At 39.5% G+C, this 17,723-nt stretch overlaps 1 long non-coding RNA gene across 17 annotated transcripts in view; it reads left to right on the forward strand.

The window, feature by feature from the left end:
• Window positions 1-17,723, forward strand: part of LOC103346257 (uncharacterized) — a 1,098,305-nt gene that overhangs the window by 198,487 nt on the left and 882,095 nt on the right. For 2 of the 17 annotated variants that reach the window (XR_011380299.1, XR_011380300.1), the window contains one exon: window positions 1-17,435. This exon is cut by the window's left edge and continues 12,831 nt beyond it. The exons of the other annotated variants lie outside the window; for them this stretch is intronic. This is a non-coding gene — a long non-coding RNA (uncharacterized lncRNA). Of the gene's footprint in view, window positions 17,436-17,723 lie in introns of those variants that run through there. 17 annotated transcript variants of the gene reach the window in all.

The following is a 17,723-nucleotide window of genomic DNA, read 5'->3' on the forward strand; positions in this document are numbered from 1 at the left end:
TTTCCACTCAACATAACCTTTATAGGGTAGAGAATCTATTACTTTGAGTATTTTTTCCCATTAAAATCCTACTGATTATATTTGAAATATCTCTTCCTTGAATGATACCTCACCCTGGCTGGAAAAAGGCTTTAATAAGCCAGGCATGGCAGGAAGACTGCTTTGCTCCACTTTGCTTTGCTGTTGAAACATTAAGCATAATCTGATGTGTCAATAGAGTCACCTCAGGTACTCAGAATCATTTTACTTCCTCTTACAGTCAAAACATAGTGTTAACACTGACACGAATTGGTATTAAAAATATATGGGGAATCACCTGGAGAACAGCACTTTTTACTGATAGCAGGTCTTTTTAAAAGCAGTATCTGTCAAAGATTCAATTTGAACTTTTTTTTTTTGCTTTGAATTTTACAGAGCAGACTTTCACTTTTTAAAATCTGACCTGCTTTACATCATTCAAACCTATCAGTGATGGGGAGAAACTTTTTCTTTTTATGTGACCCTCTGGGAGGTGTTGCACATTTCCAATGTATGCCCTGAAAGGATGTGCAAAATGACACAGAGTGGATGACATCACTCATTGCTGATAATTAAACATTTCCCTGGGATTTACAATATAGGCTCAAAAGAAAATGGAAAGAAGGAGATGAGGATGGGAGCATTCTTAGGCATTCTATCTGGGTGCATACTTTATATCACTCTAGAAATATTTCCATTTAGGTGGAGTATGAATGTACCAAATAAAAGAACATGAATATAAGAACCTTAAATTTTAGTTCTGAGTGAATATAAACAAAAATGTACATACTTGTCATATTTCATGTGCATTATAATATATAACAAGTATGCCATATGAAATACATTTGTTATATTTTTATTATGTTTAATATAAATTAAATCTATATGAAAATTGTATTATAGTATATGCAGTGTTCTAGAAAATTGAGCAGATTGAAAAACTAAGAAAGATGCATTTTTTTGATGTGTTAATTCTTTGTTGAGTGCCATATAGAGCTTACTGGAGTGGCTTTTGTAAATATATTGGAATGCTCTGTTTCAACAGGTGAAGTGATCCTCAAGTATTACTTAGCAGATAATTCATTTATTAAAATAGAAGACCCATCAAATGTAATATGTTGACATGTGGCACACAAAGGTGTTTGTTTTATTTGCTTGCTTTGGGGAGTCTTTGTGAAATAAATGACCCATTGAGCTGAAAAGTGAATATCATTGCAATTCAGGCTCTGAGAGCAATAGACTCTATTGATAGTAATGACCAGATTTTCTTTGTTGTTTGAAATCTAAGAGTTTCTCCTTTTTTCATTCTGTTGCTATACAGATATTTCATATGTGTATATGTGTGTTTGAGTATGTGTGTGTGTCTGTGCTTGTGCATGAGTGTGTGCGAGTGCATGCGTAGCCACAAATCACTCAGCTGACCTTTTTTGTAATCAACTACAGTAAGTTCAGTGTATCTATATGTGTGTGTCCCCGCACTTCTGGTGTGATGGACAGTTTGCTTAAATATATGGGAGAAGTTAATCCCATTGCCCCTGACCTTTGGCACAGGAACCTGGTGCTTCCAGTAGAAAGTGTGGTAAATGCCAAGTCCTTTGGGCAGAGGATGTTTGCATTAATGTTTTCTATGCCAGAGCCTGAGCCATAGATTTTCTGTCAGCCAATCTTTGCACTGCTGATATGGAATAGGTTGAACTGTGTATAGAATATAGTTCCTGATGCCATCTGCTTTGACACCCTGAATATTTTAACCTCAGCCAGTATATTAAAAGAGAGAGCCTCCCACTCTCTATCATGCATGTGATTACCATGTAGTATGGGAGGTGAACAAAATCATGCAGTTTAATGTGATTGTCAAAGGGTCAGTTGTCATGTTAATTATCAAGAGCTGAGTGATCACAATATGACATCACAGGGAGGAGGATGAGGTATAGTTCCTACCAAGCTTGTAAATTCAGTTAACTCCTGATATTCCTGGAAACCTACAGCTGTGACTTCCTAGCACTACACAGGGCTGGATGCAGCTCTGCAGATACTAATTTCTGGAAGGCTTCACCACCATGAAGAATTTGGATTACAGGGAATGCTTGTTTCAAAGAGGATGAGGCAGCTTAGGAGGAAAGACCCTCCCTTAGGAGGTGATGGAATGGAACCTGATTTGGTGTCTGTATTTAGCAATGTAACAAATCATCCTTGATTCTTCTGTCCTACATTGCAACCTCTGAACAGACACCAGTACCATGGGTTCTAACCCTTAGACATCCCCAGGATCTATTGTTTTCTCTCTGAATTTTTTTAATGCTTTAGGGCCTTCTCATTTCTTGCCTAGAGTTTTTGCCAGATGGCTGGAAGAAGCTTCCTCTTCAAGCCATTCTTCAGTGTGACTTTTTAAAGAAGCGCATGTCCTTCCGAACTAAATGTTATTCTCAGATGCAATGAGCTCTGTTCTGCATACTGCTCTCTGTACATTTCCTACATTGGTGGCTCTGAGTCATACTTTAAGTCCCATGATACATATCACCTCCTTCCAGGAAGTCTTCACCAGTTCAAGAGTTCTTCTTTGAGCTCTTTTGGTGCCACGTGATTGTTTGGATCATAGTTCTTTTCTTGATTTTTTTATGGCTCTCTCTTGACAACTTGCTTCGTAACTCTTCCAGAATGGAAGCTCCTTATGATAAGGCACCATTGTATTTTGTTTTATATTCCAGAAGCTGAGGCACTGAGTAGGTACAAAATAAGACAGTTTTTTAATGCAGCACTTTTATTGCTCTGTACATTACTGTTGTTGTGGCCAAATGTTCTCCCATCACATTAGAAAGCCCAAATTTCAGGCTTGGCATTGTGATGCAGTGGGTTAAGTTGCTGCTTGGGATGTCCTAATCCCATATCAGAGTCTGATTTGAATCCAGGCACCTTCTTTTTCTTTTTTTTTTATTTTTTAGACAGGCAGAGTGGACAGTGAGAGAGAGAGACAGAGAGAAAGGTCTTCCTTTGCCGTTGGTTCACCCTCCAATGGCCGCCACGGCTGGCACACCGCGCTGATCCGAAGGCAGGAGCCAGGTGCTTCTCCTGGTCTCCCATGGGGTGCAGGGCCCAAGCACTTGGGCCATCCTCCACTGCACTCCCTGGCCACAGCAGAGAGCTGGCCTGGAAGAGGGACAACTGGGACGGAATCTGGAAATCTGGAGCCCCGACCGGGACTAGAACCTGGTGTGCCGGCGCCGCAAGGCGGAGGATTAGCCTAGTGAGCCGCGGCGCCGGCCGCAGGCACCTTCTTTTTCAGTTCAGCTTCCCACTACTGCACACCCTGGAGGCAGCAGGTAGATGACCCAAATTCTTGGCTGTTTCAGTATTTGGAGGGTTAACCTACAGATGGAAGAATCTCTCTCTCTCTCTCTCAAATAAATAAACATTAAAAGAATCAAAAAACTGATGTGATCTCTTAGAGAATTTGTAATTGTATACAAAAACTTTACATAAATTAAAAGGATGAATAAACTTTTAAGTGTAAAGGTGCAAAGGTAACGTGTCCAGCTCGAGGCTGGTACAGCCTACTGTGTATAACCGGAAAACCAGGTAAAAAGGGAAACTGGGTCTCAAAGTGCAGACCTCCCCCACTGTTAAGACCGGTAAGATGAAAATGACAACTGATTCAGACACAGAGGCTCTGAGAAATCCTGGAATGTTAGCTATGACACATTAATGCTTTGTGCAGATTGAGAGACTGGTCATGCAGATACACCAGGGCAAATCTGGATGTCTTGTCTGTAAGCATGTTCTCACTTCAGCCACAAAGTGACCAAGCCACATGGACTATGGTTTAAATCAAAGTGGGTATTAATCATATGCCAAGGGAACAGTTAACTTGAATATGAGATCAAAAATCAGCAACAAGTTCTACAATCAGGTGCCAACACCAGACACAAGCGTCAAGGACAAAATTATTTTCAAAGGCTTATTCAGTTTTATGAAGCTAGCATGAGGTATAGTTATTTGCCAGGGACATTATCTACTTGTGAAATGATACATGTAGCAAATGCTGCACTGCTCACAGTGCCTTTTGAAGCATTGGCATTGGGTAATGGAGGCACTGACTCATCATACTTGAGCTTGCTAATCCACATCTGAAGATGGACAAGAAAGTCAGGATGGAGCTGCCCATCACACGGCTCAGGAGGTACAATGATTTTGATCTTCATGGTGCTGGGCATCAGCGTGATGACCCCCTTCTGAATGTTGTCAGCATTGCCCCAACAAGTGGTGGTGCTAATGGACAGCACTATATTGGCATAAAGGTCCTTGTGGATGTTGGTGTCACACTTCAGGTGGAAGTTCAAGGTGGCCTGCTGTATGATGCAGGGCTCCACGCCCAGGAAGTAGGGCTGGAGGAGCACCTCCAGACACCAGAACCACTCCATGACAATGATCACATGACCATGGCACAACTTACTGCTTTTCTCCTGTGAGTCCGAGGCAATGCAACATGTCCTTTATGTCCTGCATGATCTCTGTAGCCACGCTCCCTAAGCATCTTCATGAGGTATTCAGGACCTGTGCAAATGAAGTGGAGACACAAGATGGCTGGGGGAAAGCATAGTCCTTATAGATGTGCACCCTATCTCTAGAGTCAGTCATGACTCCAGAGGCATGGTGGGAGAGCTTGGCTCAGAAGGCCATGTGCATGGCTGGGGTGTTGAAGGTCCTGAACATGATCTGGGTCATTTCTCTGCTTATCTTGGGGTTCTGGGATTCTGGGAAGCATGAGGGATGCTTCTCAGGGACCTCTTGCAGCTCAGTGTAGAAGATTTGGTGCCAGATTTTCTCCATGGCGTCCCAATTAGTGATGATGCCATGCCCAGTGGGAGTACTTCAGGGTCAGGATGCCTTGCTTGCTCTGGGTCCTCATGTCCACAAAGAAGTCCTTCTGACCCAGGCCCACCATGGCTTCTGATTGGCTCAGCTCCAGCCATTGCAGCCATTTGGGAGTGAACCAGTGGATGGAAGACCTCTCTTTCTGTCTCTACCTCTTGCAGTGACTCTGTGTTTCAAATATATAAATCTTAAAAGAACATGAATTTATAGAGTAGAATAACATGCCAGGTAATAGTCCTGATAGAATGGCAGTGAAAGATAGCAGTGTTCATTTAGGAAGTGATTGGTGACTGATATAGTTCTGGAGCGTTTGTTTATTAGAACCTATGTACCAGATGTTATAGCATTGAGAGGTGAAGCCTTTGGGGAAAATGACCAAGTTATTGTGCTCTGCTTTCATGAATGGAATTAGTGTTCTTGTAGGAGCAATGTCATTTAGTTGCACTCCCCCCTCATTAGGGACCATTTTGAAGCAGAGAGAACCCACACTCGTCAGACACCCAGTCTGCCAGTGTTTTATCAAGAAGACTTGTTCCCCAGAACCATGACAAATGAATTTCTATTATTTATTACATATATTGCATGACTATATTTATATTATAACTTAAGCTTTCTTTTAATTGCCCTGTAAAGTTTTTTTTTTTTTTTAATAGCCCAAACAGACTTAAACAATGACATGCATTTATTTGTATAGTTCTTTCTGGAAACTCTCAGCCCTCACCTCAGCCATCTTGACATGATTACTCTAAAAATCACCTTGGGAAAAATCACCAAAATCTTTGCTTGCCACTCTCTTGATGCAGTGATAATCCTTGTTAAAAGAGGGAGGCCCTTCTGAGTTCTTCTGGTTTCCAAAGGAGGAGTTTCTTCTAGATATTCCTGGGCCTTGGCCTCATCCTTACATTTCTTTAAGGAGTAAGAAAGAGTTTGATGGATGAGATTGGGAATAATTTTTTAAAAGATTTATTTTATTTATTTGAAAATCAGAGTGACAGAATGAGAGAGGGAGAAACAGAGAAGTCTTCCACCTGCTGACTCACTCCCCAAATGGCTTCAATGGCTGGGACTGGTCTGGGCTGAAGACATGAGCAAGGAGCCCCAGCTGGGTCTCCCACGTGGGTGCAGGAACCCAAAGACTTGGGCCATCCTCTACTGTGTTCCCAGGTGCACGAGCATAAGATGCTGGCACTGCAGGCAGTGACTTAACCCATTACACAACAACCCTGGCCCCAGGAATGGTTTTAAGGATGCACAGTTCATCTGTTTTCTATCATGCGTATCTAGGAGCATAGTTATACACAGGAACATGCATTCTATTTTTCTACACCATGTCATAAGTTTTATAGTATAGGATTTCACCTAGAAATAACTGCAGTCATCCAGTACTGCCTATGACTGGATAGGTGAGACTAATTATGATATCCAGTAAGAATCTCATTTTACTAAATATGTAAATCACATTTTCTAATATTAGGTTTATCAGGATAAAAGTTGCAATGCTGCCATCCCAACTATCCTTTTTTTGTTCCAAAGTGATCTAGTTCTGCAATATAATACAGTAAGTTAAGCTATTGCTTGCCAAGCAGGCATCCCATATTCAAATGCTTGTTGGTGTCCTGGCTACTCAGCTTTCCATTCAACTTCTTGCTATTGTGCCTGGAAAGGCAGTAGATGATGGCCTGGTGCACATGTGAGACACATAGATGGATTTCTTGGCTACTGTATACCTGGCTGTCGTGGCCATTTAGGGGAGTAAATCAGTAAGATGGGAGATCTCTCTCTGTGTGTCTGTCCTTCTCTCTGTCACCATATCTTTCAAATAGATAGATAAATCTTTTTTTTTAATGATCTGAAAGTCAAATCAACTGAGAGAGAGAGACACACACACACAAATCCTCCATCTGTTGGGCTCACTCCCCAGATGGTTGCAACAGCCAGGGCTGGGCTGGGCTGGGCTGAAGCCAGGAGCCAGAAGCTTCATCCAGATCTTCCACATGTGTGGCCGGGGCCCAAAAACTTGGGCCATCTTCTTCTGCTTTTCCAGGCCATTGGCAGGGGGCTGGATCAGAAGTGGAGCAGCCAAGATAGGAAACAGCACCCCTGTGGGATGCCGGCATTGCAGGTGGTATCTTTACTTGCTGTGCCACAATGCTGGCCCCAAGGTAAATTAAAAAGAATGCATTCTTTTAAAAGTTTTTTTTTTTTTAAAGATGGAGTTGGGGATAGAGAGAGCATTCAAGAGAGATGTTCCACCCACTGGGTTACTCCATAAATGCCTGCAAGAACAGGGCCTGAAACAGGGCAAAGCGAAGGAGCTCAGAACTCAATTTGGTTCTCCTATGTGCAGGGCGGGGTCCCAGTACTTGATCCATCACCTTCTGCCTCCTATGGGGCACATTAACAGGAAGTTGGAATTGGAAGCAGAACTGAGACTCAAAAACAATATGGGATATGGGGATCCCAAAGGGTGCCTTAACTACTGTGACAACAACCTACTCCTGTTTTCCTTTTAATTTTATTTTGTGTTTGTTGCAGAGATCAGGTAGTAAAGAGGAATGTGTTTATTGGGTGAACCCAGCTCAATACAATACATTTGAAAACTAAATAAAATCTAAATTTTACTTCATATATGAAAAATTCAGCTTCTACCTAAAAAGAAGACTGAATCACTAAGAGTTACTTAGAGTTAGCTGTTGCTAAAAAATAAGCTAGACTCATGTCTGATGATTATCATTCGAGGATGTGGTCATTGGCAGGATACAAGTGTTAGGACTGAAGCAAGAAGTCACATTCTCCTTACAGCCACATAAGCAGCAAGGTTAGCACTGGCAATGAGTGGTTGAATACAGAAGCAAGGCGTGAAGATGTCTCTCTATGTGGGGAAGGATATATAAGAAAAATATGCAGGTAAAATAGGTTGTAGAGATTATAAATCCAGTCAAGAAAATTTAGTAACACAGTGTCAGAAATCCAGATGAGCATTTTGGACAAAATGTTGTACTGGAACTTTGAAGCACAGAACTGATATCTTACCTGTCATGAAGTCTAACTGTGTATTCACTATTTGAATCATGCCCTAAATGTTATTACTCTACAATATCATATTCATGTGATATCCAGCTATTTGTAGAGACAGAACACTATGTATTAATTTACTTTATTCATTATATCTGGACATCTCTGTTCTGCTTTATATTAAATGAAATGTATGTCTTTTGTTTACTCTAAACTTTAGTATATCTCATGAACTTTGATATAACTAAGCCATAGAGTTTTATGGTTGAAAGAAGCATAAACCTCTTTCTTTTTCCATGATACATGGAAGTGGAAATATTTTCCCAAATGCAGGTGGTCTGGTTTTATGATCCCATCATTAGACCTAGCTGCATTGGAAGGAATTGGTTTTGGAATCTGCTTTCTGTTGGAACTATGGCTCCATATTCACTAAATTGAGACCCTTGAATTTATCAGACATTTATCAATTTTGCTGGTCAACATTAAATAGCAAGTTAAGTCCTTCAGTCTTCTAGAGATCACTTTTGCAGTTGCCTTGTCCTGGCAGGTGCTGTGATTATGCATTCATTTTACTGTTGGTGTACATACCTGAGGTATTCTGATGGCCACAGCAGATGACTGATACTACTTACAGAGAAATATTTTCAGGTACCCTCCTCCCCAGTAAAAATGACCATCAACCATGGGATCTGGTGGGCAATCTGGAGACTTTATCAAGCATTTTTTCAGATGTTCAGCTTTAACAGTCTAAAGCTGAGAAACATTTCTTGCAAAAACATCTTATATGTTCTTTCTATACACTTTAAAGGAGAAATAGACGGCCTTTTTAAAGGCAATACTTGTTATATGAAACAACATTTTTAGTAGGAAATAGATCAGCCATATGACCTTCTTATTTTCCAAAACATGTTGATTTTGCTCATCCATTCAATTTCATGTCTATTTTTTATTTGAGAAGCAGATTTCCCCCTTACCTCTGCAGAATGAGTTAAGTACAAAAGTTAATACATACTGAAACGGAGAGAAACACATATACCGAGAAAGAGAGAAATATATACATTTCTAATATAAATAAAATATATAAAAATATTAAAGGCCTACAATGCTCACAATGTCCCATGACTGGGCCAGGCCAAAACCAGGAGCTGGGAGCTCAATCCAGGTCTCCCACGTGGGTGGCAGGGACTCAAGTACTTAGGCCATCATCAGCTTCCTCCCAGGATCTGCATTGACAACAAATGGAATGGAAAGCCAGAGCCAGGAGTTGAACCCAGGTACCGGAATATAAGACATGGATATCTTCACTGACTTCTTAACTGTTATACTAAATGCTCCCACCCCCAGATCTCTTAAAATGACCTCCTCATCCACTCAAATGCCTGTGGCATACGAATTCCAGCTGTATTGTAGCACTCACTCTCTGACATTCATCCTTCCTATCTCATTGTTTTGATTTTTGACAGCTTTCTTCTGCTTACTGTCCTCATTTTTGTACAGCTGATTCATCTTTGGATTGCCTCAGGTCTTACTCTTCTCCTAGCCACTTTTGGACAAGGTCCTGATTAAAATCTCTGTTTATAGTATATCTCTGGGATATACTGTATACCATATGAATTGTTTTCATTTACCTTATATTTGAATATTGGGTCTGCATACACTTGTCTGTAGAGACATCTAGAAGGAATTATTTCTCAAGGATGTGACCTTAGTCTTGACTGAGGCATACTATGAGAAACAGACTATATTTTACTTCTGTAAAAACATTATTGAGGATATATCCATTATATCACTTATTTCATACACACGCTTCAGAAAAATATGCTTTTCAGAATTTAGCAGAGGAAAATACTATCTCTTTCTATGAATGCTTTCTCTTTCCTATAGTGAGAAACTGACATTTCCAGTAATGTGACTCATTACATTCCCATTATCTTGCTTTGGTTGGAAGGAATCATAGGGCAAAATGTAGTGGTTAAATATAGCATTTTCTATTCTAGTTAGTACAAACTCATTTCCCTTTTTATCAAAGTTTTCTATTTTATTAGGTTGTTTTGTGTTTATATGTATTTGCATGCCAATAATTTCAAATTTATTTTAGATAGTCAAGATATTATATAGACATAAAACTTCCCCAAACAATTTTCTTTCTTGCTTGGGAAATATGTTAAAGTCTTGAGGGATCTACTTCTGGAGTTTCTAGAGTACCCTTGAGATATTCAATGACTCCTTGGATACCTGTAATGCACATGGCATGCCATTAAATGCTATTTTTAAATCATGATCAAGCCAAGCCAAACCAAATCATTACCCTTTCCTCATTTTTTGTGGCTGTATTATTGAAACATTTTCTTCAAAGTAGTGTGTTTTTAAGGACAAATAGGAAATTTACACAGGCTATAGGAGAATAGCAAATAATATACATCCAGTGAGCAGGGGGTACATTATACGGAGGGTTGCACTTGATCTGCATCCAAAGTGTAGGTACATTTGAGTACGTGAAGCAAAGATGAGGGCAACAATGTGCTGATCAGTCCATTCTGCAAAACTCTGACATGTAGTGTTTTCTAGTTTCTTTGGTGTAATACTTTCATGATTACCAATTTCAAGCTATCAATAATTTAACTACTAGTTTGCAATGTTCTTGAATATTTGAAAACAGGCTGTCATTACACTATTTGAGCCAGGTCTTGCATACCCAACTGGATGGGATGACTATAAGGATGTTATAAGTTGCATAGGAGTTCAGATTTAAGAGGCTCTAGTAAGAAACAGAAAATAGTTCTGATTGGCTGCATAGGAGGCTCATGTTGGCAGATGAAGACAAGATGTAAGAGTTGTTAATTTGGGGCAGAATTTGGAAGTCTTTGCAGTGCAGTTGGGCTTTATTTTTGGGACAATAGGAAACTGTTGAGTACTTTTTAATGGTGGGATGGTAGGATAATATTAATTCTTTCAGAATATTGACCTGTTATTAGGTATACTTTAGAAGGTTTTAAGGAGTAGAGAATAGAGAAGGTAGTTAGGAGCTGCTTGAAATGCTGTATGTGTGAGTTGATAAGGACAAGATTTATGGCAGAAGTAATTAGTATAGGAAGGAAAATAAGGGGGAAAAGTTGAACAGTAGAAATACTGTATCTCTGCTCGAGATGGCATCAACTGGGTTAGCTGGAAAGCTTGGACTGGAATTAATTGAGGTCTCACTTACATATTTGAGGATTAATGTTGGTTGTTATTGTAACCTTTACAGGGGTTGTAGAGAGAACACCTATGCAGAGTGTTCTGTGTGGCTGGTTGGCATTAATACAGCATTATAGTTGGGTTCCAAAAGGAAGCATCCCTAGAGAGAGAGCCAGATAAAAACCACATTGCTTTCTACAGCCTAACCCTGAGAATTTTGTGGTGTCTCTTTTGTTGCATTTTATTTTTTTTTTTGAGTCAATTACAAAATCACACTCACTTTGAAGAGGAGAGGAAATGAGACTCCATCCTTCAAAGAAGGATAGCACGGTTTTGAAAGATTATATTAGAGGGTGCACACAAGTGTTTCTCAATAACTGGTTGATGTTATTTTTGTATAGTGTTAAGTGTCTGCAAGCCAACTGGTTTCCTCTGAAGTATGATGGATATATCTAGTAAATGCTTCACATAGCTTAATTAACAATGCTGAGACTGGTTGTGTAGGTCTTGTTAAGTGAGTGGTATGGTTAATATTTGGTACTGCTACACTAGACTGAAGAATGTTCTTTCTGAGATCTTATCTGAATAACTAGTTTTTTTTTGATATTGATTAACTGGAGAATGTAACATAATAATAATAATAAAAACTCTTTAAAAACTTATCACATACTAAACTTAGTTATTCATTTCTATATACCATCTCACTTAATCCTCAAAAATAAACCAAAGTGGTAAGTATTAGTAACCTCATTTACAAAGGATAAAACGAGTTCAGAGAAGTGATTATTTGCATGGGTTTACACTGCTAAGTAATGAAATTTGAATTCAGTTCTAAGCCTGTACTCAGCCTTCTCTCCATGGGGTATGTTGTTATTACTTCTCCATGAAGTAAGGATAGAAATAGAGCATTTTTTGTTTGTTTGTTTGTTTTTTTGACAGGCAGAGTGGACAGTGAGAGAGAGAGGCAGAGAGAAAGGTCTTCCTTTGCTGTTGGTTCGCCTTCCAATGGCTGCCGCGGCCTGTGCACTGCAGCGGCGCACCGCGCTGATCCAAAGCCAGGAGCCAGGTACTTCTCCTGGTCTCCCAGGGGTGCAGGGCCCAAGTGCTTGGGCCATCCTCCACTGCACTCCCTGGCCACAGCAGAGAGCTGGCCTGGAAGAGAGGTAACCGGGACAGAATCCAGAGTTTCCCGACCGGGACTAGAACCTGGTGTACCGGCGCTGCAAGGCGGAGGATTAGCCTAGTGAGCCGCGGCGCAGGCCGAGCATTGTTTTTGACTGCTAAGAAATAAATTTCTTGGAGTAAGAGTGTTAATGTTGCACATGAGCTACCTGCAATGCAGTTGTAAATAGGGATTCCAAAAGTGGTGGATTTAGACAAGGGTTCTGCAAACTTTGTATTCCTTTGGATTAACATATAGGTCTCAAGTTAGAATATGGAATGAGGTAGTCCAGAGAACCTTGCAAACATGCTTGCAGAGGAATATTATCATCCTCACACAACTTATTGTGTATTAACAATATTAGACATTAAAAATTTCTCATATGATAACTTTCCTTAGTAGGTTCTACACTTTTGGCAACATACACTCATAGTATACAGTTGATGGTGAATACATATCTATAGAACTAAACATAAAGGAGTTTAACTTTATCCATCTTTGAATACATATCCATTTTGTTTTGTAAACGTAAATTTTATTCGAAGAGTCAGTGATTCTGTGAGGATCCAAAGTATGAAATCTCTCTCTCTATCATTCTTAGTCCAGTGCATGAGACAGAAGACAAGGGCTTCCTTGAATGACTGTTTCCCCTTGTTGTAATACTGATGGGGGAATAGAGGCAGTACTCTCACAGTCCCTAGAGCCGTAATCCTTGTTGTGATGCTATGTAGGTATCCCTCTAGAGTGAATTTGTAGAGTTTGATAATCATCTGAGCAGTAATAAAACATAAATTTTATGACTTTAAAGCAACCTGTTTATTGTATTGTTGTGACATTTTATCTGTTTTTGCATTTTGACATTTATATGATTAACATGTCTGGTGATGGTTGAAATTAAACAGAAATATTCTCTATTTTTTTTTCCGGAGATTAATCTTTCCCTTCCAAATTTATAAAAGTAAACCTGTTTCTTGGTTTGATTTTGCATCTCAACTGTTTGCTAAGCTATAATCAGTGATGACAATTAAGATATCAATGAAAAAATAAACCATAATGAACCACTTCTGGTTTAGGAGATCTTCTCTCTAGGCAACTTCCAAGTAAACAGCAGCAAAAGGTGACTGCTTCTCAGTGCTGGTGCTATGGTTTTGTGGGCTAAGCTGCCTCCTGCAGTGCCAGCATCCCACATGGGCACTGATTCCAGTCCTGGCTGCCCAACTTCCAATGAAGCTCCCTGCTAATGTGTCTGGGAAAGCAGTGGAAGATGGCCCAAGTCTTGGGCCCCTGTACTCATTTGGGAGACATGGAGAAGCCCTTGGCTCCTGGCTTCAGCCTGGCCTAGCCCTGGCCATTGTGGCCACTTGACGGGGTGAACCAGTAAATGGAAGATCTCTCTGCCTCTGCCTCTGCCTCTGCCTCTCCCTCTCTGTACTCTGCCTTTCAAATAAATAAATAAATCTTTTTAAAAAAGGTAGATTTCTCAGCTAGTTGCAGCTTCCAAGTAAAGAATTATAATAATATTTAAGATTGAAGTATATCTGAAAAGAGGTATCACATCAAGTGAAGATATTATTCTAATCAATTGATTATCAAGTTTTCTAATGCTAGATCCTGATGTTTCAGGGTTGGAGGTTTTTTTTTTTTTTTTTTTTTTTTGGACAGGCAGAGTGGACAGTGAGAGAGAGAGGCAGAGAGAAAGGTCTTCCTTTGCCATTGGTTCACCCTCCAATGGCTGCCACGGCTGGCGCGCTGCGGCCGGCGCACCATGTTGATCCGATGGCAGGAGCCAGGTGCTTCTCCTGGTCTCCCATGGGGTGCAGGGCCCAAGGACTTGGGCCATCCTCCACTGCACTCCCTGGCCACAGCAGAGAGCTGGCCTGGAAGAGGGGCAACCGGGACAGAATCCGGCTCCCCGACCGGGACTAGAACCTGGTGTGCTGGCGCCGCTAGGCGGAGGATTAGCCTAGTGAGCCGCGGCGCCGGCCCAGGGTTGGAGTTTTAACACTTCATGGTTCTTTTAACTTTTTAAAAAAATATTTACTTTTATTATTAATTTTTGTTTGAAAAAGTGCCAGAGAGGAAGGGAGTAGAAGAAAAAGAGTAAGAGTAAGAAAGAGAAAGAGACTGACCTTCTGTCTGCTGGCTCACTCCCCAAATGGCCATAATGACCAGGGTTAGGCCAGGCCAAAGTCAGGAGCCTGACACACTATTTCGATCTTCCACATGGGAATCAGGACCACAGTTACTTAGGCTATCTAACAGGGGACTGTATTGGAAGCCATATGGGATGCTGACATCCTAAGTAGCAGCTGAGCCCACTGTGCCACAGCACCAGCCGTCACCTCACAGTTCTTAGAGTCTGATGACATAAACCTTACAAACAAGAATTTCATTTAAATGTGGCATTCTTTTAGAGAAAACACAAGAACTGGCATTTTCTTTATTAAGCTTATTAATTTTTAAAATTTTTATTTGTTTGAACAATACACATACACACAAACAGAGATTCACTCCCCAAATGTCTGCATTAGCTGGGGCTTGGCCAAACTGAAACCAGAAGCCTGGAACTCAATCTGGACTCATGTGGGTAGCAGGGACCCAAATACTTAAGTTATCTCCCATTTCCAGGAAGCTGGAATTAGAACTGGAGTGTTTGTCACACACAGGCACTCCATATGGAATGTGGGCATCTTACTGTGCCAGGTGCCCAGGACTAGGATTTAAATGAGCATTTATGTCAAAGGCTTGATGTACTATTTATTTGTGGTGTCTTTTTAATCCCCATAAATTTTCGTACCGGGATTATTATACCTGTTTTGTGGAGTAGAGAACTGAGGCTGAGACTCAGTACCTTGTACAGGCATATGTAAAGCATACATAAAAGGGCCACAAAGGGACTGCAGGTCAGTATAAAGCAGTAACTCTCAAACTATTTCTTAACCTGAGAATTTGATGGCTCCATGCCCAACATGTCTTTCCTTGCTTAGTTATTAAAGATTGTTCTTTATTTGTACCACTTTAGAATATTATTCATGGATTTCTGTAACTTTAAATCAGGAACCCAATATTTCTTTTAAATTTTCAATAGTGAAAAATATATTTTACTCTTATTTCATTAAATCCATTATGGCATTGATCAAAAGACATACCATTGGACTGTGTTAGGAAGAAAAATGCTATCAGTTTAACTATGATGTAATGGCTTGAAGATAGTCCTACATGTTGTATGAATCAGTCACATTACTATTCATTTTCTTTCACCAATTCCAAGCAATTTAGCAATTTCTTCTGTTTCAGTTCCTGGACGTGGCATTTGATGGGCAAACTCTTTTGTATGTACCTTAATAACAAATCCTAAAACAACTTTATATACTTCTGGGTATTTTATTTTCTTAAGTTTTACAAAGCACATGGTTATTGTTTATAAGGAAATATGGGGCTTTAGTCATTCCTGATATGATATTTGTTTCGCTAAAATGAAATTTATTGCCTACTGCTCAATTTTCGTATATTTATGCAAATGTAGTGACTTACACATTAATCCTGAATCACAGTATAATCTTTTAGAAGACATCTTAAAGGAAAAAAAAACTCAACACTTATAGCAGCAAAAATATTCTAAACTTAGAGGGAGTGACAACATATTTGGGATCAAGACAATGACAACCATATCAAACTGGCTATCTGCCCAGCAGTGATTGCAACCTGTCAATGAATGTAAGACTCACCCCAGTTTCAGAATAATTAAAATGAGAAAACCTGTATTTCTTTGAAGTAAGGAAGTAAGGAGATATCGGACATGGTTTTTCATAGACTGTTTTCTGCCTCTCAGAACCTGATCAAGTCCCAGCTCTTTCATTCTTGAGGCACACCTTCCCATACCTCTCATCCTGCAGAGAAATACTGCTGTGTATTATACCTCTATCCACTAGGATAAATCCCTTCCTCCACTCTGTATCTTAGCATTTACCCCAAGGTTTTTTTTATAAATGGACAGAAAATTAAATTTTTCTTTTTCCTCTTAGGGAAAGAAAATCTAATCACATTTCCAACTTATTACAGTGTATGTTCCCCATTTACATTGTACCATGGTCATATATAGTACTGTGCTAATAGATGGAGTGAGCAAAAAAGATTTTAATTCATATTAGTTGATTTAATTCATCACTAAACTTTCTAAGGAACTTCATAATTTACATATAAGAATTATTTTTCACTATCAAACATTTTTTGGGAAGACATTTTCCTGTATAATGAATGAATACTTTTTTGTGACATGAAAAATAAGCAGTATTTGGGGTCAGAAATGAAAATAGTCAGGGAGTTTGGCACATGCTCACTTGGACTTACCCCTAATGATAGAGCTAGAAACATGCCAGGGGATTTCAATTCAACCCCATCAAGGTGGCATGTATCAATGCCATCTTACTTGTTAAAGTTATCAGTTTCAGTTCATAATTGATCAAAAAGATAGGGTTAAGTGTCAAAGGGATTACATAAATAAGACCAGTATCTGCAAATAATAATTGATAGAATTAAAAAGGAGAGTATGATCCTACATGGGAAGCAGGATACACAGCAGACTCATAGAATGGCAAATGCCCTAAACAGCATTCTGGCCTCAGAATCATCCCTTAAGGCATTCGGATCTGGCTAAAAAGCCCATGAGAGTTTCGCAGGCATGGAAAGCCAAGACACTGTGGCAAAAAAAAAAAAAAAAAAAAAAAAAAAAAAAAAAAAAAAAATGACCTAAATGAAAGATTTCTGTGAGTGAGATCCCAATGGAAAGAAGGTTTCCACCTTCTTCCATCAAAGAAGGCGGTACCTTTCTCTGAAGGGAGGAGAGAACTTCCACTTTGAATATGGCCTTGTCTAAATAAGATCAGAGTTGGTGAACTCAGAGACTTCCATAGCCTCAGCAGCTCATGACAAGAGCCTAGGGTGATTACTGACGTCACAAATAAGAGTGTTCATTGTCAAATCAACAACGGGAGTCACTGTGCACCTGTTCCCCATGTAGGACTTCTGTCCTTATTGTATTGTACTTTGCAAATTAACAGTAAAACTACTACTCAAACAGTACTCTATACTTTGTGTGTCTTTGTGGGTGCAGTCTGTTGAAATCTTTACTTAGTATATACTAAGTTGATCTTATGTTTATAAAGATAATTGTAAATTAATCTTGATGAAGAATGGGATGGGAGAGGGCGTGGGAGATGGGATGGTTGTGGATGGGAGGGAGGTTATGGGGGGAAAAGCCACTATAATTAAAAAGTTGTACTTTGGAAATTTATATTTATTAAATAAAAGTTGAAAAAAATAGGGAATATGCATATTATAAAGCTTAATATTACTAGTTTTATTTTATGAAACATAATACATACTCTATATATACTCTCTTTTCCATCAATAAGAAATGAGTGTTTTTTCTATAGGTTTTGGAGTGCTGAATGTTATCAAATCTCACATTGTCACCCAA

This window comes from Oryctolagus cuniculus, chromosome 1 (assembly GCF_964237555.1).
Source record: "Oryctolagus cuniculus chromosome 1, mOryCun1.1, whole genome shotgun sequence".
NCBI lineage: Eukaryota > Metazoa > Chordata > Mammalia > Lagomorpha > Leporidae > Oryctolagus > Oryctolagus cuniculus.